This window comes from Ostrea edulis, chromosome 8 (assembly GCF_947568905.1).
Source record: "Ostrea edulis chromosome 8, xbOstEdul1.1, whole genome shotgun sequence".
Classification (NCBI taxonomy): domain Eukaryota; kingdom Metazoa; phylum Mollusca; class Bivalvia; order Ostreida; family Ostreidae; genus Ostrea; species Ostrea edulis.
Window position 1 is genome coordinate 76020523 of NC_079171.1, and position 27018 is coordinate 76047540.

At 35.2% G+C, this 27018-nt stretch overlaps 1 pseudogene; it reads right to left on the reverse strand.

Annotated features, from left to right (window-relative positions):
- The window catches only part of LOC125667386 (uncharacterized), a 115268-nt pseudogene that overhangs the window by 24838 nt on the left and 63412 nt on the right, over positions 1–27018 (reverse strand).

Below are 27018 nucleotides of genomic sequence, written 5' to 3' on the forward strand. Positions count from 1 at the left end.
GAAAACCAATATTGATACTTTCAGGAAGAAATTCTACTAACATATGTTAAAACATATTTTTAAAAAAAATAATTGTCATATATTTCTAGGGGGTGAAAATGTGTCTGCTTTTGTAAATAATTGCCTTCTAAAAAATGCGAACTTGTTCATAAGCAGCCCTGCTTCTACTTCATTTGAAAATGAATGGATATATCAATACAAATTATATATTATTTAAGGCTTGAACTTCAATTTGATATAAAATCTACATCACTTTGTCTTTTTGTATCAATCGTAAACACCATCTGAAATACCTGTACCATTTATTACCGAAAGTCGACAATAGGGGTAACTATGACAACCGTAGCGTCACAATTTCCGTGAAAACCATAAATGATACTTTTATAATGAGTTACAGATACTGTCAACTACAAAATGTGTAAAAATGGAAAAAAAAAATCATAGATTCATTAATTTTCAATGACCCATGCAATCACTACCTTACCGGGGTAATAAGTGAAAGGTGAAGAAAACGAACAGTGATCAATCTTATAATCCTATTAGCAATACAAAATAGAGAGATGGGCAAACACGGACCTCTAGATGTACCAGAGGTGGGACCAGGTGCCTAGGAGGAGTAAGCATCCCCTGTCGACCGGTCACAACCTTCATGAACCCTAGAACTTGATCAGGTAAACAGAGTTATCCTTAGCCAAAATCAGTGTGTCAAATACGGCCTAACAATCGGTATGAAACACCGTTATTTCTAAGTAAAAATATCACTTATAAGAAAAAGTGGGTTATTAAAGGTAGCTCATTACATCAAAATTGTATTTAATGGCTCGTGAAAACTCCTCTTTTGAAGAATAATTTCACCATCGAAAGAGTGATACAATGTCTCAAATATTTCTAATGAATTTTTGATGATTTCTCCCGGAATTATAAAAAAATGTGTTTTCTTTGAAAATAAAATATACTCTAGAGTTCAGACTTCGCTGTGACTTGGTACGTGTTGCGAATATCTAATAAAACATACCCAAACAGACTCAGATGTGATAATTGGAATGTTTTAGAGAAAAATATTTATGAAAATTGAAAACGTTATGTATTGATAGTTTTTAAATCTACGGATAAAACCTTCAAAAACATGTCAGTTACAAAAGAGATATATCGAAGAAATATATTTTGAGAGGAAATTGAAACGAATTGGCCAAATTTGAAATATGTATCACTATATCCAAATGAGAGAGAAAAGTACCGATTCCGATCAAAATTGACAGAAATTACTCAAATAATATTATTGCTAATTGTATGCACTTTTCATCAAGTAATTCGTTTATTTGTAAATTTAATTTGTGAACCATTTTATAGCAAGGGAATGTAGTTTTCTGATTGTTGTACAACGTTCTCTATGGCTACATTTTTATAATTCCGATCGGGCTTGGTTCAAGTTTGAAAACTCGTAACATTTCTGAATTTTGACCATTGCATGTCAATTTCTATTCAAAATACATTTTGCTGATATATCTGTTTTCTAATTGACATGTTTTTTTAAAGATTTTATCGGTAGATTTAAAAAGAATATTAACAAATAACGTTTCAATTTTCATAAATATTTTCTTATTTAAAAAATTTAAACCTGTATCTGAGTCGTTTAGGCATATATATTTAGATATTCATATTAAGCATCAAATCCCAGCGAAGTTTGGACTCTGGAGTATCTTAGTTGCAACCAATGCACCTTTTTATCATTAAGGGATAAATCACAAAAAAATCATGTAAAATATTTAAGACCTTGTATGACTCTTTCGATGGTGAACTCATACTTCATTAAAGGCATTAATTAAAATTTTAGTGTAATGAGTTACCTTAAAACCAGATTTAATTAGAAACCTGAAAATTTCGAAATGATAGTGCAGGTAGATTGTTACTTATCAGTTACATCCGAGTATCAAATATATCAAATACTGAAATCGGGTGTATTTCATTTGAAAGTATCGATCATTTCAAACAAGTGATAATTGTTAAACATATACATCAATTGATTCTGCCCATACACAATCATTTCCAACGGCCAGTAAGTGAGTAGATAATTTGGCATGCAACAATCAACGATACCGAAAGTAGAAATATAAACTCAATGTATCCTAGATCAAAATATATTAATAACCCATCTTATTCTTAAAACATCTTGAAGAATAGAGTATGCGTAGTACCTGGGTCTAATAAGGATAATGTGTTGCATCCGCTCACCCACCGTCACTTGAAGTATTTATATAAAAAAAAAACCACTTGGATGTGTCCTTTGACAGTCAATCTTATTGGCAGATATAAATGTACGCTGACGTAAATTAAATATGCACGGGGAATCTAATTACATTAGGTCATAGCGTTATAAATACTGCGTGACCTCAAACGAGAGCATGTGTTATGAATGTGTTTACAGCATTCGTCGTTAAACATTATGCATCATTAGATTTTATATATTTTACCATTGTACAAAGGCTTTAAGGTTAATGTATTAGGCAAGAATAGTGATTTGTTTATTTTTAGCAACTGCATTTCAAGATAGATATAACTAGCCTGAAATTAACAACACCTTTAAATGTCTCATGGCAAGCCATGGTTCCCCCGGTTGAATTACAACGAGTTATTGTTGAGAGCTATTGAATTGGCCCATCGATCAAACTGACGAGTCGAAATAACCTTGGTAGGATACACATTTTCAATATGTGGAAGATCTTAACATCGTGTATTTGTAACAGTATTGATATCAGTGTTTTAAATCTGAACTATCCGATGACAAGCGTTGAAACTGTCTGGTATAATTTTGGTGAGCTTTCATAAAACAGAATTTTGGTCTTTAATTCTCTTTTATTGAGGGGTTGTGCTTTTTATTCGTTTTACATAACTGAAATTTTGTCAATATCAGTAATTACGAAACATCAGAACGAACAACTTTGCTTTAACAGTGTATCGTTTGAAATACAGTAAGACATTCACATGACCAGCATTAAACTTGTTCCGGAAAGCGAGTATGTAAACAGAGGGAAAATCATTTAAGGCAATTGTCAGCTATATTTCCAATACCATGAGATACCAAAGATTGATATCTTTATCAAAATCTAACAAACATTGGAGCATACATACGCGTAACTCTAAAACTTGAACGAGATGACACTACCTCATCCCAGAGCTGAACATCTAGGTAATGATGAAAGTTTTTGAGTAGCACACACATATACATTTAGACATATCGTAAAGCATTTGAATAATATGTGCTAATGCTGTAGAAAAAAATTCTATTACTCAACAGGTAATGCTTATTATGGTATGTCTCAGGGGTCGTGTATTTATGTCACTCTCTCATTCTGCAATTAACAGAGTTATCCTCTTTTCCAATAGTGGAAGTAACAAACAGTGATCAATCTCATAATTCCTGTAAGGAATGCAAAATAAAAGAGTTTGGCAAACACGGACCCCTGGACATACCAGAGGTGGCATCAGGTGCTTAGGGGGAGTAAGCATCTCACAACGACTGGTCACACCCGCTGTGAACCCTGCATCTTGATTAGATAAACTGATTAATCTGTAGTCAAAATCAGTGTGCCAAGAACGGACTAACAATCGCTTTGAAACACGCCAGACAGCATTTGTACCAATGACAGGTTGCATTGGCAAACTAGATTGCTATGACGACTGTTACGAGGTCTTACAACAAGAACTCGTGGTGCGGGTTTCAATTAATTTTTATTTGTATCCAACATATCCGATACTGCAATCATAAATATGACGATGACCTAAAATGAAACATTCACACATACATCTCTCACATACGATAATTTGAGCAAAATATTATTATTAAATAGATTAAAACGATTTAAATGAATTTAGTTCTTACCAGTTATATATCTTTATATCCCGTAAGGAATATATCCGTATAGGGTATCTCGGTGTGAGACTTACCCTGATGTACTGTGTTAAAATCTTGTTAATCTCTAAATTAATCCGTGCTCATCGTTTTATACAAGCTTACACACATGCGCACACTACTACCACTCCCTAAAAAACTTGTTCTGCAACTTCTAATAAAATACTCGCTTGCTCTACAAATACCTAACTCAGCAAAACCCTATTCACAAAACAATCACGTGACACCACGTACACAAGAACACAACACGAATACGATGACAATGCATGAATGAATTAGTAAATAGGTGAATGAATGAATGAAGTCTATTGAACGATCTGAAATGAATAAAATGCATATAGCATTTGATAATTAAAATACGCAATTGTCACCCTGTGACACGACCATAGAATTTCCAAAATGCTGATATTAAAGCTGACATGAATTAATAAATATAGTATACTTCTATATGTCCGCCATATTTCTTTGCTAATCCGCCATATTAGTTGAATATTCTATTGTTATATGTATCAGGGTTCGCATGGTATATAAGGGGATGAGTTTTGCTACGCTTCACTTCACATCAGTGTCTTCGATTTACCTGTGCAGGTAGCTTCGACAGGTAACACGTACATCTCCGATACTGATTTATAGGACATCAAGAAGAAATGAAATTGCGTTTTGGAACACCACGCAGTGCTCAAAATTACAATAAAAATATCGTACAGTAGTAAATCATTATAAAGGCTTTGGATAAATGAATATAGAATGCCTTTTCTTTACGTGAATGTGCGTACATTTGCAGTAAATATGTCAAAACTATACAACAACGCACAGAAATATTTCATCTATTATCTATTGATAAAATGGAATAAGCAAAGGGTATAAAATATATACCATTCACACTTACTTCAAACAAAATGCAAATACATAAATGCTACTGTACTTACAAACATGACATGGTCATGTATGCTCGCCATGAAAAAGCACCGAATGCGGACGACTATTTACCTGGGTCTACTCGTAATATCTGTAAAGGACCGCAGATGTACGTGTACACTTGTCGAAAATACTCTAAGTAGTAGTAAAACTCCCTTTATTTGCATAATCCATGAAACAAAACGATAAACTCCATTTGTATTCCAACAGTAAATACCATTGCCCATTGTACAGACTGCGACACACTTAGCCCGTGCCGATCAGCTATCTTCAATCAGGGGAAGCATCAGATTATAATATTTACCCTGTATTGTGCATGAATCCTTATACTATATGATTTACTGGTCAGAGTATTGCAGATTTATAAATCAAGAAATCATTTAGGTACATAAATTATTTATGCTTACCCCGGTATATAATTTTTGCATATACAACAATGTACGAGTGTATGAGAGAGAGAGAGAGAGAGAGAGAGAGAGAGAGAGAGAGAGAGAGAGAGAGAGAGAGAGATGATCTTGTAATAATCGCACTCTTATTAAGACAAATGATATCGTTAATTCAATAAAAGAGAACAGTAACTCAATATTGCTCTCATTAATTGATAATACAGATTTATTTGATTCATTTAAAACACGCAATAATTAAAACTTAAACATATCTTTAAATAATGTTATTTTCAATTAATTCATTTTACCTGATCGGGATATAGGGGTCACGGCGGGTGTGACCGGTCAACAGGGGATGCTTACTCCTCCTAGGCACCTGATCCCACCTCTGGTGTATCCAGGGGTCCGTGTTTGCCCAACTATCTATTTTGTATTGCTTGTAGGAATTATGAGATTGATCACTGTTCGTTATCTTCACCTTGCATATATTACATTCTGCGTTGAACTCGACGTAAATTGTACTAATGCAAAATGTAAAAAATTAGTTTATCATATTATGCGTCGTTATCAAGCACATAGAATCAAGAGGAGGGGACAAGGGTGTCTGTCCCCCACCTTTAATAGCAATATCCATTTTTTTGTAACGCAAATAAAAGATATCTTGGGTGACCCCCCCCCCCCCAATTGACCCCAGCTTGAAAGTTCTGATATGATAGTAGAAGACACACACCACCATCAATTAAAAAAATGAAGACATTATGAGGCGCTCATAGTTGAGGACTCTAACCGCCCCACCCGACCCCCAATGATTGAAGAAAATGAAGTGTAGGGAGGGGGGAATTATTGAGGCAGTCGAAGTAAAAGACTCTTTAACCCTTCACCCTCACATTAGGACTTTGAACATCGGACAAAACATCTTGGTTTATTTGGGCTTTTTGTTTTATTTTATTGATGTTTTCGTTCATCTTTTTTAAATTATTATTATTTTGAATGGCAAGAAATTTTGAAGAATACGATTTTACTTTTTTTTTCTTCCTGAAAATAGACATACCGCTGTACGTCGAAATTTCAAATTCAAATGTATTCGATAAGATGTTAGTATTCATAAATCAGTAAAATTCGTGTTGAAGTTTTATTTGATATGATGCAATGTCAATATATCATAATGTATAAGTAGGATTTGCAAAAGGCAAGAGTATAAACCTTTTCTTTTTTCATTATTAGTATCAATATCTATATGATCACGACAAAACATTATATAATTTATATCCAGATTCATATACCGATTTAGATATCAATAAAAACAAAGCTGCATAGTTTGGGGGAGGGGGTTCTAATGATGAAATTAAAAGAAGGAACCCCACATTTGCATTCAAACTAGATGTACTTCAAAATTAATTCATTTCTCCTCTGACTGAAAGCATGATTCTAAATTCGGGAACGAATCTTGCATACAAAATAATTGATAGGGGGACACATAATATTCGAGCTCCTTTCGAATTTAATGAAATACAGATATGCACCTTTCTTTCAACACGAATTGATATGTTGTTTCAGGCACGTATACAGGGGTTGGGGTGGGCAGGGAGGCTGGTCTGCTCTCCCCACTTTTTGACAATTTACTTTTTTCCGTTATTCCAACATACAAAGTCAGTATTTTCTACATGCACAATTCAAACCAATATTTTTTAAAAATTTGTAATGAATTCAATTATAATCATCAACTCCTGGAAGTTTCCGATATATTGTCAATCACAAATTTTTAAATAGCTGAAAATGTTTAATGCTTGTAAGCTTACATTTATATCATTGATCAATTTTCTTTCCTACTGTGAAATGATATATTGTACATCGAAGTAGGATGCTCTCTCTCTCTCTCTCTCTCTCTCTCTCTCTCTCTCTATCTCTCTCTCTCTCTCACCTGTTCAATCAATGAATATGGACATACAGAGACCGTAAATAAGTATGTGGTTCCCAAAGAAACAATAAAACTATATTTTCGTTTATACATTTCCTTTTATATGTGTCGTTGTGTAATCAACTGTTTATTATGGATTGCAAAGGTAACACCCGCATTTTCACACAGATGTATATTTTCGATCATTATTCCCTTATTTGTATATTTTGAATTGTGCACGTAATATATCCAACCAGATGCTCAGTGTTTTTGATTAGATTCCCGATTTCTATAAACTGCAAAACCTCGACCAGACAAGCATTCAATACAGGAAAATATTTCGACTCTGACATCTCCCCTGATTGAAGACACCCTGTTTGGCACGGGTGAAGTGTGTCGCGGTTTGCATAATGGAATGACAACGTGTTGTAAAGTTCTAACGATATACAAATGAAGTTTATCATTTTGTTCGTGGATTTATCAGAATAAAGAAAATCTAATATTTTCGGTAAGTGCACATCTCCGATACCTGTTGAATAGACGTCCGTATTTGATATGGGCTTTTGGGGGGGGGGGGCGAATTATGCCATGTGCATTACATATTATGCATATGGCATGCAGTTGTATTTTGCAAGAATTTATATAAATAATATATTTTATGCTCTTTGCTTATTCCATTCTATCAGTATGTAATTGGCAAATGATTTCTCCGCATTTATTTCACAAGAAACTGCAAATACTTGCATGCACTTGCAAGTATGCAAAAAAAAGCTTTTTTTATTGTTGCATTTTTGTCTAAATTATCTAAACTTTCAGAATGTTGCATTGGTATACAATAAATATTTTGTAATTTTGAGCAAAGCATAATGTTTTAATATGTGATTTTTTTTTCTCATTCCCTATATATTACTATCGAGTTGTGCACTGGTCGAGTGCACCTAGAAAAATCACTCAGGTGTGACAATCACATTTGGGGTATATACGGGTAGAGTAAATTAGGCTACCTGAGAGAAATATGGCGGATAAAATGACAAAGGTGTACGTATTTATTAATTCATGTCAGCTTTAAACAAGATTGTTGTCATCATGTTAGATACAGTTTAGTACACTAATCATTGAAATACGAGTGCAGATAACGAACAGTGATCAATCTCATATATCCTATATGAAAGGTGAAGATAGCGAACAGTGATCAATCTCACAAATCCCATAAGCAATACAAAATAGGCAGTTGGGAAAACACGGACACCTGGAGACACCAAAGGTGGGACCAGGCGCCTAGGAGGAGCAAGCATCCCCTGTCGACCAGTCACACCCGCCGTGAGCCCTATATCCCGATAAGGTAAATGGAGTTATACGTAATCAAAATCGGTATGCCAAGAACGGCCTAACAATCGGTATGAAACACGTCAGACAGCATTTGACCCAATGATAGGTTGTATTGACGAACTAGATTGTTATAACGACCATAGAATTTGCGAAATGCTGACTTCAATAAAAACTGTCTTAACATCTGTATCTTCAACTTGTTTGTCAGTAGCTTGCCTCGATTTAAAAAGTGACCATACGTAGAACAAGCTCTTGTGTATCGAATCAGTTGAGATATATAAACACCATATGCAGGTGATAATGGAATATTGCTACATAAATATGGGAAGTTGATGATGGAAAAGATGACAGTATCCCGTTTGTCATACAGTTGAGTTGTCAATTTACCGTTAATGTTTACTTTCAAGAAAATATCTAAATATGAAGCAGAAGTGGACGACTCTGTGGTTTCTTTTATTTTGAGCTCACAGGGATATATCGAATCGACATATGAAGGGAAGTTATTATTAATATACAATGCGTCGTCGATATATCTAAATGTTGAATTGAAGACCACAACAAGATATTTTTTTCTTCTCACGTAGAAGTTTTTGAATAAATTCTGTTGGAAGACCACTAAGATATTGTTTATGAGGAGCTCTACCATATCTTTTTTTATTTCAACTTCAGAGTACTTGTGCGTGGAATCAGAGTGGTGTTCAACAAAGTATATATTTTTGGATGACTGATCACTAGATAGGAATATTTCTGTTTTCCATTTTTGTTGAAGAAGCAACTGTCTATGATGTCAAAAAGTCTAGTCTTTAATTCATCGTGAGAAATGGTTGTGTAAAGTGTCGAAAAGTCATAGGTTTCAAATGATGTTATTGACCTGGGAAAAGTTTTGCGATTTCAAGTTTACTAAAAGTTCTTTAGAATTTTTTAGAATCCACATTTGATCAACACCACCTCTGGCATGTGTAATCGCACAGTACGTTTGAAGTTTCTCCTTCACAGCCGTTAATATTTTCGTGAGGTGCAAAGCTATGGGCTTGGTAGAGCACTTACTGGATCATGCAATGTATCGTTGTTTGTAAGGGTTTATAAGTAGTTTAAGAATCCAGTATAGGTACGGTAACTCATATTTATTGTTTGTTTGTAAGGGTTTTTATGTAGTTTAAGAATCCAGTATGCGTACGGTAACTCGTATTTATTCGACCCATTGACGTGTTATATGGAATTTTTGAAACAGGAAAAACAGCTTAAGCATCAGATGCAGAAAAACTTAGGTATTCCATGTATAATGAAAGGATAATGAACAATTTTAAAGGATTTAGATCAACAAAAAAGTTTATTGTTAAATAATGATGAAAGTGAAGCAGATGAAATGCACATGACTGATAAATGATTAGAAGCTGACCTTTTTGCACTTAAGACTTTTTGGAAGAGTTGTCTACCCTTTGTAAAAATAAGAAAAATCTAATTTTCTAAAAATGTGTATGGTCAATGATTAATTTTATTTCATATTTTCATAAAAAGAAAGTATATGTAACTTTCTACCAAGAGATAATTATGAAAATGTAATTTGTTTTTAAAATATTGTAATAAAACATGTTTTCCCCATATACTTCAATGTTAAATTCTAGGTGAAATAAATCAGGCAGTAAACAAAATTTTGAAAATTCCTATGGTGGATCATTTTTACTTGATGGACCCTTCAAAATGATACCAAGATTACAAATATTCCACCATCCATTTATTAGATATGAAATATTGTCATTATACATTGAATACCTTAATAAAGTATTACTGTTTATTCAAGGCAGAGGGAGAGAAAGAAAGAGAGGAATCCCTATTAAAAGGTGAAAATAAAGAATACTATATAAAAGTGATGTTATTTATTGCAAATATTTGATGGATGAATGTTTACAAAAAGATGTGTACTTAAACATCTTTCACATGGCGGACTGTACAAATCCATTTGAGAGAATAGGAACACTAAATATCTGATCAAATGACATCAAAAGTCAACACATGCATGAATGGATTTTAAATTCAAAACATCGCAATTGAACCAATAACTCGAGTATCAGATCAATTGCAAGACAATGTTTAAAATGATCAATTCGTAGGTGAAAATATTTCTGCTGCTATTTTCCGAATGTTTTCGTCTGAAGATTGGTCCATCTCTTCACCTATATCTTTCATGGCGTATCCAAATTCAATTCTTTCTTCATGTTGTACTAGACAAACATTTTTGTAGTGGCAATCAGGAACAGCTCCACTTACCATGACAACGACATACGGTTTGTAATGCTGGATCATAATGCCGGGGGCTCCTGAGGATCCTTCATCAAACGTTGTGGAGAATAGAATTTTTCTGGGATGATCTCTGAGTACAGAATAGTAGTCCTTGTTCCCAGGTAAACTAATCATGCTCCACTGACTTAACTCGTTAATGTATTTGTCCACATCATTATTTGGTTGGATGTCATACAGATTCACCCCGCTATCCTCCTTCATCTCCACCCCACCGGGATGACCAATGAGATGAACAGGTAAAGGTAAATTTAAACTCCCAGACAAAGTTAACTGCCGCGGAAATGATTTACCAACTTCATGTTTCAGTTCCAAAATTGCAAGATCAAATTCTTTGTGCTGACAAAGTGTTGGTTCAAAGTAAAACACAGTTTGTTGATCGATGATTGTTGCCCGAGGATCCACCATTCCAAATCGTATCTCTATTTTTCTACAGTCGATGCGGCATTCATCTTTGAAAACTGAAAATAAAATACATCTTAAAATTAATGACAGGGATTTCATTTATGTGTTCTGTGCGTATTTAGACTACCTCAATTAATTAGAAATGCGACACATTTTTCAAAGTTTCGGCTTATTTTTGAGACAAGTGTATCTCCGTCATTATTTTTCAATGTAAGGTTTTGATTCAACTTTGAATAATTCAGGGGGCCAAATATGATACCTAATGAACTTAGTTCTTTGATTACATACAAAAGTTGACACTGCATGAGGTACTTTGACGTTTAAAATGATCCTTGCTGCTCTCTTCTGTAATTTAAAAAGCCTATCAATACTTGTCGTGTTCTTGGCGTCATGCCGTACTATACACCAATATTTAAAATGAGGAAAAACTATGGTATTGTGAATTTTGAGTAGTCCTTCCTTTGACATAACAGTATTCAATCTACACTACAGCCCATTTTGCGTAAACATCATGAGATGATAATTTCCCCAGCGCTCTCTCAATTTCTGTTGCATATATGAATGTATGAACTTTGAAAAAATAACACTTATCTAGAGTTAAAATTCTCGTTTTAACGTAAAAATTGACACTTTTAAATTTTGATGGCCTATACAAAAAATATCGAGTCTCCCCTTTCGGTTTTCTGACGCATGCGCATAGACAGTAACCCGTACAGTATGTCGTCTAGTGAGAGAGAGTGTAGTGGATAGATCCAGAATTTTGAGAGATTCTGTGAGAAAAGGGGTAGAAATAGAATGAGAAAAAACTCATACGTGAAATAAAATTTACTTTGGGATCAGTATGACCGGTGGAAAACAGAGCTAGGAGAAACGCATGGAGGACTCAGTGGCTGATGTAGGATTTTCGAAAAGGAGACGTGAAAGTCAAATATTAGCCAAAGTAATAAACCATTCTGGGTGCAATATCTGGAGTTTACTCACACATTGTGGCGTTAAAAGGGAGGGGGTCCTGGTCCCCTCTTAATCTGTTATTGTGACTAGTAGCCACGAAGACGTTGCTTTAAAAGTAAGTGATATTTTAATCTGAACACAGCACGTGTTAGTTGTAAAAACATGGAAGGAGTTCTGTTTAAATAAGGATTTATAATTGCTTATTATAAGGAGCAGGAAATAATCTCATACCTGAAAGGTGAGTGTGGAGCCCCTTAAAAGGGTATTTAAATAATTTTCTACACAACACCTTTGCTGTCATTCATAATCATGTGATGTAAATAAGCATTCAACAGTCTTAGTCAACATGAAGAAACCTTTCAATTCCGGACGATCTTCAAAGCGCACTTGTGAGCAAATTGATGCATCCAAATTGTTCAAAATTATCAGTATCGATAAGATTTTTATCATTTTATCAATACAGTAAAACTTATACGGTACCAATTTTGATGCACCAGATGCGCATTTCGACGAATAATGTCTCTTCAGTGATGTTCAACCGAAAAGTTTGAAATCCGAAATAACAATAAACTTGCTAGAGCTACATGTATTTTAGGGAAAAACAGGGTGCCAAAAAGTGGATTCAAATTCGTCTAAGGATATGAGCTATGCATGAGGGAGATAATCCTTCCATTTTGAAATGAATTTCTCAATTTTCTCACAGCAGTTAAATATACATCCATATTTTCAAGCTAGTAGTGAAGTACCTAGCTACTGGGCTGTAGAAACCCTCTACATTAAGATATGGAAAATGAGCTGTAGTGTCTCTTTAGAACACCTAGTTTCTGACTAAGTTTTTTTCTTTGCACAAGGGATCTGCGTGATAAGACCACGTATGACATTCATCGATGTAAACACCTAAAAGTTTGGCACGTTTAACTTTTTCTATGAAAATTTCACTAAGTTTTCTATATGTCGATAGTTTCTCGAATGTTCTTATTTAAAGACATGGTGTTTTCTTTAAACTCATACTTTTACATATCAAAAAAGGCAAAAAAAAAATTCATTCTTGGAACAGTTGCAATCGAGGTTAGATTAAGAAAAATGAAGATTAGCCATTTTTTTGCTCAATGATATTAAGTAATTTGATAAATTAAGTGTTTGTTTATTCATTACAATGAGCATTTTGAAGTATATGACGTTTTAAAACCCGCTATCAAGGAACAGATTTTTCTACTCCTTAATCGAAAGAAGTTGTAATTAAGAGCAATCAATTAACACTGGTAATAAAGTTGATAATAAATTACTAATGAATTCTACTTTGCATTAAAACCTCTTTAGCTAAAATACAAAGCTTTTTAAAATATGCCAGTTGAAATGCAGACAGCAATCCAGAGTTAACTGCATATTTCTTCTCACCATTTCTTATTTACCCCATTTAAAACAGCACAAGTCGTTTCCTTTGAAAAAAAGAAAAAAGAATTCCCTTTACCTAAGGATGCTTTGTGATAAGTTTAATTAAAAATGGTCAATTGGTTCTGCAGAAAAAGTAAGAAAAAATGTAAAATGTTCAAATATGTCAGGCGGACGCCGCACAAAGCTTTTAAATAGAGGACTGATATTTCGTTTATCAAGTGAGGGAAAATATAACGTTTCATATTTCAAACTAGATGTGTTGGTACGACACGAATGCTCCCACCTGCAGTAAAGTAAAATGTTGGAAATCCATCAAAGTATAACATTGACGTTGGTATTCAGATGGTATATTACACGCATTTAGTACAATGAAGAACTCAACAACAATGCTTTATAAGTTTTAACAGCCATAAAATAAATACTACTTTATAAAAGTTTCTTCTGAATCAATAATATCCTTGATCACTTTGTAGTGGGGACATTTAAATGAAGGGATGTATCTAACTTACGACTGTTGTACAGATTGCAATTCTTCAATACTTGACACTCAAATGCGAAATTGGAATAATTACATGACATGGGATCAGCAAATAGAGAAGTATCATTTCTATAAACCATTCCCAAAACTTCTCTTGTGAGTTATAAATTTTCCAACCCTACATACAAACCTTCAATGATGTCCTTGACCACGTGCAGACATGTCATGATGTATTTGTTTCCCACGCGGAACCCTGTTCCTCTCCCTATTCCTTCCTTTTCGGCAACAAAAATGAGTCCAACACTTTCGCTGACTTCGGCTTTAATGCGACTTGTCATCACATCTATTTGAGGCCCATTTTTGGAAAAAGGATATGTCTGCCCATGGTTTGCAAACTTTGTCTTTGCCTTGAAGTAAACAAAATGCAATTTGAAATCATTGTGACAAATACTCAAACAGTTTGCAATGACTATTTGAAATACATTTTTAAAACCAAAAAAGTACCGGTAATCAAAAGTTCGCAAAATGACTTGTGGTTGATCGTGAAAGATCTGTGACGCTTAACATTGAAATGCCTATACTGATTCATTTGTTTGAACACTGCATACATAATATAACAAAGAAGACCAGAGTCCATTCATTGGTCATCTGAACAAAATATCAAATATTTTAATTTGGCAAGGAACATCACTCTTGGTTCGGATAAAACATTATATTCATTATCGTCAGTTTAGCTGTAAGACTTCATCCATAATGTTGTCTATGGAGAAATGTAGAAAAATACTTGCCTTTCTTTTTCATAATGGTAGGGTTAACAAAATAAATTTTGATTATTAAATTATTAATGATATGATGTTTGTGATATTTAATCAAAATTTAAGTTTGTTATTAATGATTAATAGCAAACTTAAATTTGCACTATGTCAGGAAGCTTTCATGTAACTTTCAGTTCTCCTTGTTTCGTGGTTGTTGAGAAGATTTTTGAAAATTTTCCCTATATTTTTGTATGAAAAATTTGATCCTCTATTATGGCCCCATCCTACCCCCATAGCAAATTAAATGTGTACTATATCGTCAGGAAGATTCCATGTAAATATCGGCTCTTCTGCCTCAATGGTTCTGGAGAAGAAGATCTAAAAATTTGATCCCCTATTGTGGCCCCATCCTACTCCCGGGAGTCATACTTTTAACAACTATGTAAGGAAGCTTTCATGTAAATTTCAGCTTTTCTGGTTTAGTTTTTCTTGAGAAGAAGATTTGTAAAGATTTTCCCCATATATTTGTATGTAAAACTTTGATACCCATTTTAGGCCACATCCTACCACATGGGACCATTGTTTAAACAAACTTGAATTTGCACTATGTCGGGAAACTTTCATATAAAGTTCAGCTTTTCAGGCTCAGTGGTTCTTGAGAAGAAGATTTTAAAGATTTTCCCTATAAATTTGATCCCCTGTTGTGGCCATTATTTTGACAAACTTGAATTTGCACTATGTCAGGAAGATTTCGTGTCTATCAGCTTTTCTGGCTCTTGAGAAAATGATTTTTAAACATTTTCCCTATATATTTGTATGTAAAACTTTGATCCCCTATCGTGACCCCATCCAACCCCCGGGGCCATGATTTAATGTGCACTATGTCAGGAAGCTTTCATGTAAATTTCAGCTCTTCTGGCTCAGCGGTTCTTGAGGTGAAGATTTTTAACTGACCTAACCATATTTTTGGATTTCTTCCCAAAGGCAATGAGCGAAAAGTACCTGATCCCACTCCTGGTGTGTCGAGGGGTCCGTGTTTGCCCGACTGTCTATTTTGTATTGCTTATAGGAGTTATGAGATTGATCACTGTTCGTTATCTTCACCTTGCATAGACCTAACATTTGTAGCCCTTCACCGGCAATGGTGACATCGCTATATGAGCGAAAACTTGCAATACGGATATTAAACAATATACAATCACTCAATCAATAACGCGTTTCAATGCAAGAACTTTGAAATATATGAATTTCGGGCCATGCGACCGATTCGTTCAAATGTCAAAAAGGGGGATTCCCTCTGGTAATTTTGGGAGAGGATGGGCAACCTGGTATTAAAACGATAGAATTTTGGTCTCTTCCTAGAAACTAAGGCTCATGAAATCTGAAATCTTATTTTAGGAATAATATTTTGTTTACCCCTATGTTCCCTAAAGTGCAAGGTCATGCAATTTATAATTGAGCTTCCTTTCACACTAAATTTGATCAGAATTTTTGGAGTAGTTATCAAGAAGTTAAAAATGGGAAACCTTCGACGAAAAATGGAAAACGACCAAATGCAATAGGTCACTTAATAAACTCATTTGACGTAAAAAGTTCAAGTAAGCCCAATCGTTTGCAATATGTATGCTAATATACCTGTGAATCTGTCGAGTTCTCTAACTTCTTCTTCCTGGATTGAGGACACTGTATATTAAAACATAATTAACAATTATTTCCCATGAGATCAATGCATCAATTTTAAAACAGTTACACTACTACAATAAATAAAATAAAATTGAGAAATCAACACAAGCCACAACTCCTACATTCCAAAGTAGTGGAGTGTTTAACTTGATATCACAGAGAGAAGTCAACCTATACTGGACTGTTCTACAAATTCACAACTGTAGCCATTCTAATGTTCCCCCACTAAAGTCTGAATGTAACTTTACACCGAATCTCTTCAATTTACTAATTTTTTATTCAATCAATGAATTTAAATCCTTCACCTTGAAGTGTGTTTTATTACAGGAAGGCCATATGTTATTTTATGCGAGTTGGTGACCTTCACCTTCATTCAGGAGGGCTATGAACAGTAATGGTGACCCAACTAACAAACAATAAAAGAACATCATATCAATGTAGCAATATTCCATTATCACCTGCATATGTTGTTTATATCTCTCAACTGATTCGCTACGCAAGAGCTTGTTCTGCGTTTGGTTAGTCTTTAAATTGAAGCAGGCTACTGACAAACAAGTTGATGGTGCAGGGATTCCAACAGTCTCGTTTGAAATCAGAATGTTCTACCAAACCCCTATCTTTGCTCCTCACGAAAATATTGACAGCTGTGAAGTAGAAACTTCAAACGTTGGAAAAACTAATAACTCAGCTTTAGGACAATCGAGATAATTTTCACCTTCTACATCATCAACTTCCCATATTTATGTAGCAATATTTCATTATTACCTGGATATGGTGTTTATCTACCTCTACTGATTCAATACACAAGAACTTGTTCTGTATATGATCAGTTTTTAAATCGAGCATGCTACTGACAAACAAGTTGAGGTTACACGGGTTTCATTGATTCGTTTGAAGTCAGCATTTCGCAAATTTCATGGTCGTTATAACGATCTAGTATGCCAATACAACCCACATTTATCATTGGGTCAAATGCTGGCCGACATGTTTCATAATCATTGTTACAGTCCCTGAAACGGTCTACTTTCCCATTTTTCCGTTCGCTTCCCGTGCGCTCTCCGTTTTCAGTTTTGCGCTGACGCACGGTGCGTTCACCGTTCACAAAGCGTACATCATGCGTTCACCGTTCAATGTCATTCGGAACACCAAAGTCAAAGGATCGATTTTCATAGCAAGGCAAAAATGATTGATTGATCAAATATTGTTTAACGTCCCTCTCGAGAACATTTCACTCATACGGAGACGTCACCACTGCCGGTGAAGGGCTGCAAAATGTAGGCCTATGCTCGGCGCTTAGGGACATTGAGCAGGGAGGGATCTTTATCGTGCCACACCTGCTGTGACATGGAACCTCGGTTTTTGCGGTCTCATCCAAAGGACCGCCCCATTTAGTCACCTCTTAAGACAAGCAAGGGGTACTGAGAACCTATTCTAACCCGGATAACCATGGGAAGGCAAGAATGAAAAGAAAGGAACGTGTGCATAAGTGATAAAGTACACGTTCTTATTATATCAGAAATTTTATTTATAATGTACAAATATCAGGATTATCACCTGCGAAAATTCAAGGCAAACTGCATATCACTCATCAATATCAAAAAATAGAATAAATCATTGTTGTTATCATTATAAAACACGAGTCTTTGGTTAAACAAGTGGGAGAAGTTATGAATGAAAGAAAAATGCAAGAGCCTTCAGTTATAAACTTAACCCTTATACATCTAGCGAAGAACAAACAACGAGCGCTGGTACGTGTATCAAAATGAGGCGGTTTCAGTTAATAAATACCTCGTCCCCACCCGAATCATCATTTTCATGTTTGGTCAAAAGCACAACTTATCCTATTTTATTTTGTTTCACTTGACAATAATTCTAATAAGTTTATTATTTTTCTTACTCCCTCCCCTCTCTTACTTAAAACAAGAGGTCCACTACTCCAAAGGGCTATGGAATCCAGAAGGAAAAAAATACTGTTCTAAATATCTAAGCTAAATTCTAATGTTCAGCAACAGTATAGAACAGGATGTGTAAAATCACCATTTTTTATGCATCCTTTTCTGCTATTCCTATGTATGCATTTAGATTGCATACAATGCAAGGTGAAGATAACGAACAGTGATCAATCTCATAACTCCTACAAGCAATACAAAATAGATAGTTGGGCAAACACGGACCCCTGGACACACCACAGGTGGGATCAGGTGCCTAGGAGGAGTAAGCATCCCCTGTTGACCGGTCACACCCGCCGTGAGCCCCATATCCTGATCAGGTAAACGGAGTTATCCGCAGTCAAATCAGTGTGCCAAGAACGGCTTAACAATCGGTATGAAACACGTCAGACAGCATTTGACCCAATGCGAGGTTGTATTGACGAACTAGATCGTTATCAGCAAACTTACAGAACCCCTACCCCGAGGATCATCAATCTTACAATTGCTCTTTCTATCTGTTCTTTCTACATATCCACTTAGTTTCAATTTAGTATTTCAATTTAGTATCAATAACACTATAGAAGATGTTATCTAAGTGTTATACACAAACACTATATAGTAAGTTTGGCCCCACCCTGGGGTCAGAACCTCTTCCCCGGGAATTATGAAATTTACAATTTTGATAAAGGACTACCTGCTCTTTCTAAATATTCATTTAGTTTCAATTTAGTATCAATAACACTAAAGAAGATGTCATTTAAGTGTTTTACACATAAACACTATATAGTAACTTTGGCCCCGCCCTGAGGTCAAAACCCCTACTCCGAGGATCATGAAATTTACAATTATGGTGGGGGCTTTCCTGCGCTACATCACTAGGCATTTAGTTTTTCTTACACATGTGCGGTTATAGAGAAGAAGATTTTTGAAAATTGGTCAATGTTGGGCAGTTTTTGCCCCGCCGCTATGCCCCTAGGGGTACTGGAATCCTGAAATTTACAATTTATGTCTCCCTTGTCCCAAATATGATTCATGCCAAATATGAAAAGAATTGGACTGGTAGTTATCAAGAAGAAGTTAAAAATGTTCATTGTTAACGCACGACGCACGTCGCACGACGACAACCAATTGCAGTAGGTCACCTAAAAACGATGCTACACTGTACATTTCAATGCACATCCCTGCCCGAATGTCAAATTGGTTTGACAAGTATTTCTGATTATTTTACGCCTATGTTTATGAGAGACATTGTTAATGAATGTATTTACTCCTTTCCCCAAATTTGTAACCTTTAAATCGTTTTTCTCTAATATAAAGATGAAATATTTCTGCCCCACATATGATATACGTATAGTTCAGTAAAAGAAACAGTTTTATATGCAGCAAAAATATACAAACATTGCACCATCTAGATGTAAATTCGTAGTCCCACTATTTAGTTTGTACATACGTACATTAATTCTTGGATTATATTCTCAGGTCGACATACTGTACATGTATTTACAGTAAAGTGAATTACGCAAAATCTACGTGGGAATAAACCTTTTCTATTATAATTTTAAAAGCGTTCAGGTGTCAACACGAGGTACCTGTTCTACCCGTGTTGGTTGTTTAACGCATTTATCTTGACTCCTTTAGGGGATGTTTTTTAATTGCGTGTAATCCAAACGACCGCGCTCGTAAATTTTGAAGTCATTCATGTACACCTGTAAATTATTGGCGCTAATTACTAGGCTATCTTTATTTCACATCTTGTATTAATTAAGATAAAATAATATGCATCTTAAGTCAAAATATATAATTACGTGTAGTATACCGAGATAACGCACCAATATTCACGGTTTATGAAAACGTTAATAATTCTAAATATCATAAAATCTATGTTTGTATTTTTCATGTATACTTGTATCTCTATATGCAATACTGTAAGCAATGTACATATGAAATTTTCTTTTATTTGTGCACGATTGTATTTAAGTGAAATTTACGATCATTTTCATGAGAAATATACATCCGGTACTTGTACAAAAATGCACAAACAGATGTATTCATGGATATATTCTCTACCTGAATATGAAGCAAGTATAATCCAAGGAAAAAATCTGAAATATACCAAAGCTTTCATCGTTCACCGTGCACTCACCGTTCACCAAATTGCGTTCACTATTCGCTTTGCGTGCGTTCAACGTTCGCTTGGGAAAGAAGAACGTTTCAGGGACTATAAACTGTTCTTGACATACTGATTTTGACTACGGATAACTCTGTTTACCTAATGAAGGCATGGGGATCAAGGTGGATGTGGGCAGTGAACAGGATGCTTACTCCTCCTGGGACTTGACTACACCTCGGGTATGTTCAGGGGTTTGTGTTTGCTAAACTCTTTATTTAGTATTCCTTATGGGAGTTATACGAGTTATTGATCACTGTTCATTATCTTCACCTTTCATGCTTACATTGAATACTGCTGAATACCTATAATATCGGTGATTTCAAACGTGTTGAGAGTTGCTACGTACCTGTTCCCAGTATCCCACCGTTTTTTTAACATCAACTTGATGTTTCTCTTCAATTGGACAACAACACTGGAGTGAGTTGCCTTTTATTTCGGTAAAATTCCTTGCTGGAATAAATGTCTGATCTTTGTCATTACAAAAAATGTTCAAACATTTATATCCTCTCTCATGTTTTTCCTTCGTTAAACGTCTTTGTCAGTTCATCTAGAGCATTCTGAACATATTTTCCAGTTTCGATAGATACCTCGGAATCCAAGTCTTGGATCCGCCTGACTTGTACCTGGATGTCGTTCCCATGGATTCCAAGAAGAACAGTGTGATTTTTGTTTTCAAACATTGCTGCCGTATGGTAAAGACATAGATCGTCCTTGTCTGTTTCGACACTCCATTTACTCATACAATAAGCTACCAGCCGGAAATATTCAAACAAAGCAAATGAATTCAACCGAAAAGACAAGATAGACGTGTACTCCCAATTCCCTTCAAGGATATGTTGCTGGAACGGCTTTTTGTTCATACAGGGGACATACCATGAAATGTCTTTTCCTAAGCTACCGACATCGACCAACATCTTCAGTTTTGCCATGTATGCCATGAGCTCTATTTTGTGTTTTGAATATTGCTCGTCTTTCCAAATGGCCTCAACTAGTTCATTCTTCAATTCCCCCGTCTTATCAAAGCGTTTCCATTCCTTGATATATATTGTGCTGCATTCTGCTGGTTTGTCCGTAATAAGCTTACTGAAAGCGTCAGAAAACCACTGCATGCGAAGAATAATGCGTGTGTTCAAAATATCTTCGTCAAAATATAAGAGAAACCCGTGCCCATGCAGAAAAGACAAAAAGTCAGATATTTCTTTCTGTGCATTCTCTGATGCATTACCTAATCGGTATTCTTCTGGTCGTTCCATGTTTATTTTCCTGACATCCTCTATTGACAGGATTGGATCTTCCTTTCCTTTTAAGAAATATTCAAACAGTGCCCACGATGAAGGCAACTCCAACTCTGCATTCAGTTTTCGTGAAACTATATCCACCATCGATGTCTTCAGTGACTGCAGCGACTTCTTAGACGATTCATCCATTTCCTTTAATCCAAATTCAAACATATTCCCATCTGTAGACTTATGGAGCCAATGTTTAACTTCATCTGACAATGATTCCCAAAAACCTTCCTTGAAGTTTTTTACATCCTAAAATGATAAGCATTATAAAAGTCTTTTAATTCCTAAATGAATAATCAAAGATAGTAATTAAACAGTATGTGATTAAAGCCACTTGTGAATAAAAAGTCAAAAAATAAAAAAAAAACCATTGTAAACTGGTGGATGTTCTTATGAAAAATGTTTTTCATGCTTTAATTCGGACATCTATATTTCTACATGTTTAATATATAAGCTACATTATGTACATCTCCTATCTTCATCTGTCATTGTAGTCCATAGACCTTACGGTAGCCTGAGTCACAAAGATTGTTTAATTACTTGATTTACCTTCTTTGAGAATAGTTTACTACTACCGATTTATCATCAGATACAGACAAAGTTTTACATATTTTGAATTATACATGCCTCATGTTGTGTACTACTTGCACTCGATTGACGCCTATGACCTAGATTGTTCTAGATATTATGTTTCTTTCTTTAACAGAAAGATGACAATAATGATTATATCTTTGTCTTTCATGATTGTACTAGAAAAGTCATTCTTATTATAAATACATTTTAATTTTTTGATATTTTTTCTTCTTTGGATGGAGGTATACATAACAAGAGGTCCATGGGCCACATCGCTCACTTGAGTCATGAAGACTTTCCACATATATATTTGCATGTAAAAGCTTAGTTCCTATTGTGGCCCTAAACTACCCCTGGAGGACATGATTTTTACAAACTTGAATCTGCATTATGTCAGAAAGCTTTCATGTAAATGTCAATTTCTTTGGCCTAATGGTTCTTGAGATGAAGATTTTCTCTATATATTTCTATTTAAAACTTTGATCCCCTTTTGTGGACCAAACCTATACCCGGAGGCCATGATTTGAACAAATTTGAATCTGCATTATGTCAGGAAGCATTTATGTAAATCTCAGCTCTTCTCGCCAGTGGTTCTTGAGAAGGAAGATTTTTAAAGATTTTCCCTATATATTTCTTTGTAAAAATGTTATCCCCTATTGTGGTCCCATCCTACCCCCGGGGTAATTATTTGAACAAACTTGAATCTGCACTATGTAAGAAAGCTTTCATGTGAAAATCCGCCTTTCTGGCTCAGTGGTTCTTGAAAATATATTTAATGACTTTCCCTATATATTTGTATGTAAAACTTTGATCCTCTATTGTAGCCCTATCCTACCCCCGGGGGCCATGATTTGAACAAACTTAAATCTGCACTATGTTAGGAAGCTTTCATATAAATCTCAGCTTTTCTGGTTCATTGGTTCTTGCGAAGGAAGCTTTTTAAAGATTCCCCCTATATATTTCTACGTAAAACTTTGATCCCTTTTTGTGGCCCCATCCTACCCCTGGGGACATGATTTGAGCAAACTTCAATCTGCACTATGTCAGGAAGCTTTCAGATAAATGTCAGCTCCTCTGACCCAGTGTTTCTTAGAGGTTCGTACCTGAAATTTGAAATAATGTCAATTTTTGAGGAAGTATATTTTTGATTTTCTACATTAAAAGAGAATTAGGAAATTAAAAAGAAAAACTGGGGTCGCAACGCTTGTAATTCAGCTACAGTGTTATAAACATGACCTTTTTGCACTTAAAATTTATTCAATTTAACTTGATTTGTCTGTTAGTATCTATACAACATAAGCAACACAAATTAATTATTACATAAAATAGATTCATAATGATCTTCTAACACTACAGATAAATTGATTGATTGATTGAATATTGTTTAACGTCCTTCTCGAGAATATTTCACTCATATTGAGACGTCACCACTGCCGGTGGAGGGCTGCAAAATTTACGCCTATTTTCCGCCCTTATGGCCATTGAGCAGGGAGGGATCTTTATCGTGCCACGCTTTGACACGGGGCCTCGGTTTTTGCTGCCTCATTCGAAGGACCGCCCCATTTAGTCGCCTCTTACAACAAGCAAGGGGTACTGAGGATCTATTCTAACTCGTATTTTCACGAAAAAGTTTAATACTAGTAATGGAAATAAATAATTACCTTTTTGCACTTGAAATACGAAAGAAATTATGATATTTGAGGGTTTAAAGGACACATTAGGAGTAATGTCAATTTCTAAAATTTCACATAATCTTTGTGGTCTTGTCTTAAAATTTAAAATGCAACTAGAAAAAGTGGGGATTGGAGACCTAAGTTTTAAATTATTGGCGCAAATACTGAATTTTATTTATACAAATTTTTGAGTAAATCAATTTAAATTTCTTTAAAAATCGGTGTTCTATTAGGAAAAATATATCGACAAAATTAATGAATTACAACATTTGAACTAGTTCCAAGTCTCAGCTACTTGTATCATAAATTAAAAAGCTGAAATACACGTATAGGAGTATAAAAATAGAAGATACCACGCAGATTTAAAACTTTTTGATTAATCAATCCTTCCGACACAAAATATAGACCCCGTAAAACCCTTTGAAAATTTGATTTTACACATTTTTTAACTGGATAGGTTTTAGTAATAGATGTGCAATATGTTTGCACCAATGGGATCAGTATTGAACCAGTAAATACCTAGTTGTAGCATCCTGCGCAGTTGTGCTCAAAAGCTTAGGAGCTAACTTCCTTAAGAAGATTTTTAAATGACCCTACCCCAAATTTGCTTTTGTCTCTCCTTTGAAATGGGCATGACCATTGATATGAACAAACTTGAAAGCCCTTCACCCAAGGATGCTTTTGGCCAAGTTTGGTTGAATTTGACCCAGTGGTTCAGGAAAGGAAGATGAAAATGTGAAAAGTTTACAACGACGCCGACGACAGACATAGGACAAATTTTGATCAGAAAAGATCACTTGAGTCTTTGGCTCAGGTGAGCTAAACAAATGCGGAAAACTGCATCATTGCTCGTAGCTCATGTTATGATTCGAGTTGAATTAACAATTATTCCTGGGACTACATTCTATGTGATTTCGAGATTGGCGTAGTAATTTGTGAATACACAACTTGAAAAACTTCCAACTAATTTCGTTAATGGCGGCTTCCACGTTTAGTGTTGAGGAAACTAGTTTCTTGTGGACCGAAGAATGTAGTTTTAAAAGGATGAGATTGAGATAAGTCCTGTTGAGAGAAAATTGCTGGAAATTTTTAAAGTGGAACTGGAATTGAGTTTACTCAGATGACCTAAAAATATGAAGCACACAGAGGAATCCCCAACATTCCAAAAGAAAGTAGTTCCGGCGGGTGTGTCCGATCAACAGGGGATTTTTATTCCTCTTAGGCACCTGATGCCACCTCTGGTATATCCAGGGTTTGTGTTTGCCCAACTCTCTAATTTGTATTGCTCAAAAGAGTTATGAAATTGATCACTGTCCCGTATCTTCATGCAAGGTGAAGATAACGAACAGTGATCAATCTCATAACTCCTACATATTTTATTGAAAACAGATACTAAAGACAAACTCAACAGTTTGATACTTTATGATAAACTGGATGATTTCAGCTTCTCTATCGTAAACTTTTCAAAGCCTGTTTTTGTGCTGTGAAAATAAAACCCACCACCCACTCTTTGTGAATACTGTTTCTTTTATATAGAGTTGCATATTATTACTATCAAGGTTTGTAGTTTTGATTTTGTATCTATTTGCAATCTTATCTGGTGGTATCTTCGAAGGCGCAATTTTTAGGACACCTCCAGGCGCAATTTTTAGGACGCCTCCAAGGATTAACTCATTTATGTATATATTGTATGCATGTTCCATGTACTCTATAACTTGTATTTGTACTTTCAATAATACATGTAGACCTGTACATAGACTCGTACGGTACGATAGTAAATGATTGGTAACACAGGCTCGCCTGTCTTTATAGACACAAATACACCTCCGCTTCAATAATGCAGATAAAGCATCTCTCCGAAAGTTTTGTAACTTGTCCAACTTAAACGTAGTCAAAATCTTGGCTTCGAAAGCGTGTTTTCTATGCTACCGAGGAGTGGAAATAAGGGGCTTTTTCATTGGTTGAATATCACAATAAGAAATGGTAAAGCGACCAATCGCATATAGAAGCCGAGACACATCATCTAGCGAAAATACTGGTCTTCTGACCCACGTTAGGTAATCGTAGAGCGACCGACCATAGGTGTCCGACGATGGGTTTTCCCAACAATTTTGTTTTTCAATATTAATGATCAAAGTCTACTGTCTAATGTGTTTGAAAGATTTCACATTAAAATTAAGGTTATGTATTATCACAGAAGCTCATTTTAGAGAGTTTGTTATTTGATTTGTAAACAAAAATCGCGGTATGCTATTGTTTACAAAATTTTCAAAAGTAATGGATATCGATCTAAGTTTATTCTATTTTTAGGTCACCTGAATCATTCAGGTGACCTATTGCTATCTGTTTTTGTCCGTCGTCGTTCGTCGTGCGTTAACATTTGAACATTTTCAGCTTCTTCTCTGAAACCCCTGCACCAATTTCAACCAATTTTGGCATATAGCATCTGTGGGTGGAGGGGAACAAAAATTGTGAAATTCGTGGTCCCTGTCCCCCTGGGGCCTGAGGGGTGGGGCAAAAACCATCAAAATGAGTGTAATTTTAAAAAATCTTCTTCTTTACTCCTGGACATCAAGAAGCCAAACTGTGGGCATAATTATAATGAGCGTTGAGCCCTCTACCAAAATTGTGAAATTCATGGCAGCTGGATCAGGGGTTCTGGTGTGTTAGGGTGGGGCTTTATTGGTCATATAGTGAAAATGTAGAAATTTTTTGAAAATCTTCTTCTCTGTCTCTGGGTATTAAGTAGACAAACTAATAGCATGGTAATGATGTGCAAGGATGCCTCTTTAAAAATTGTGAAATTCATGGCCCCTGGATCAGGGGTTCTGGTGCTAGGGTGGGGCTCTATAAGTCATATAGTGAAAATGCATTATTTCTTTGAAAATCTTCTCTGTCCTTGGGTATTAAGTAGAAAAACCAATAGCATGGTTATGATGAACAAGGAGGCCTCTTTCAAAATTGTGAAATTCATGGCCCC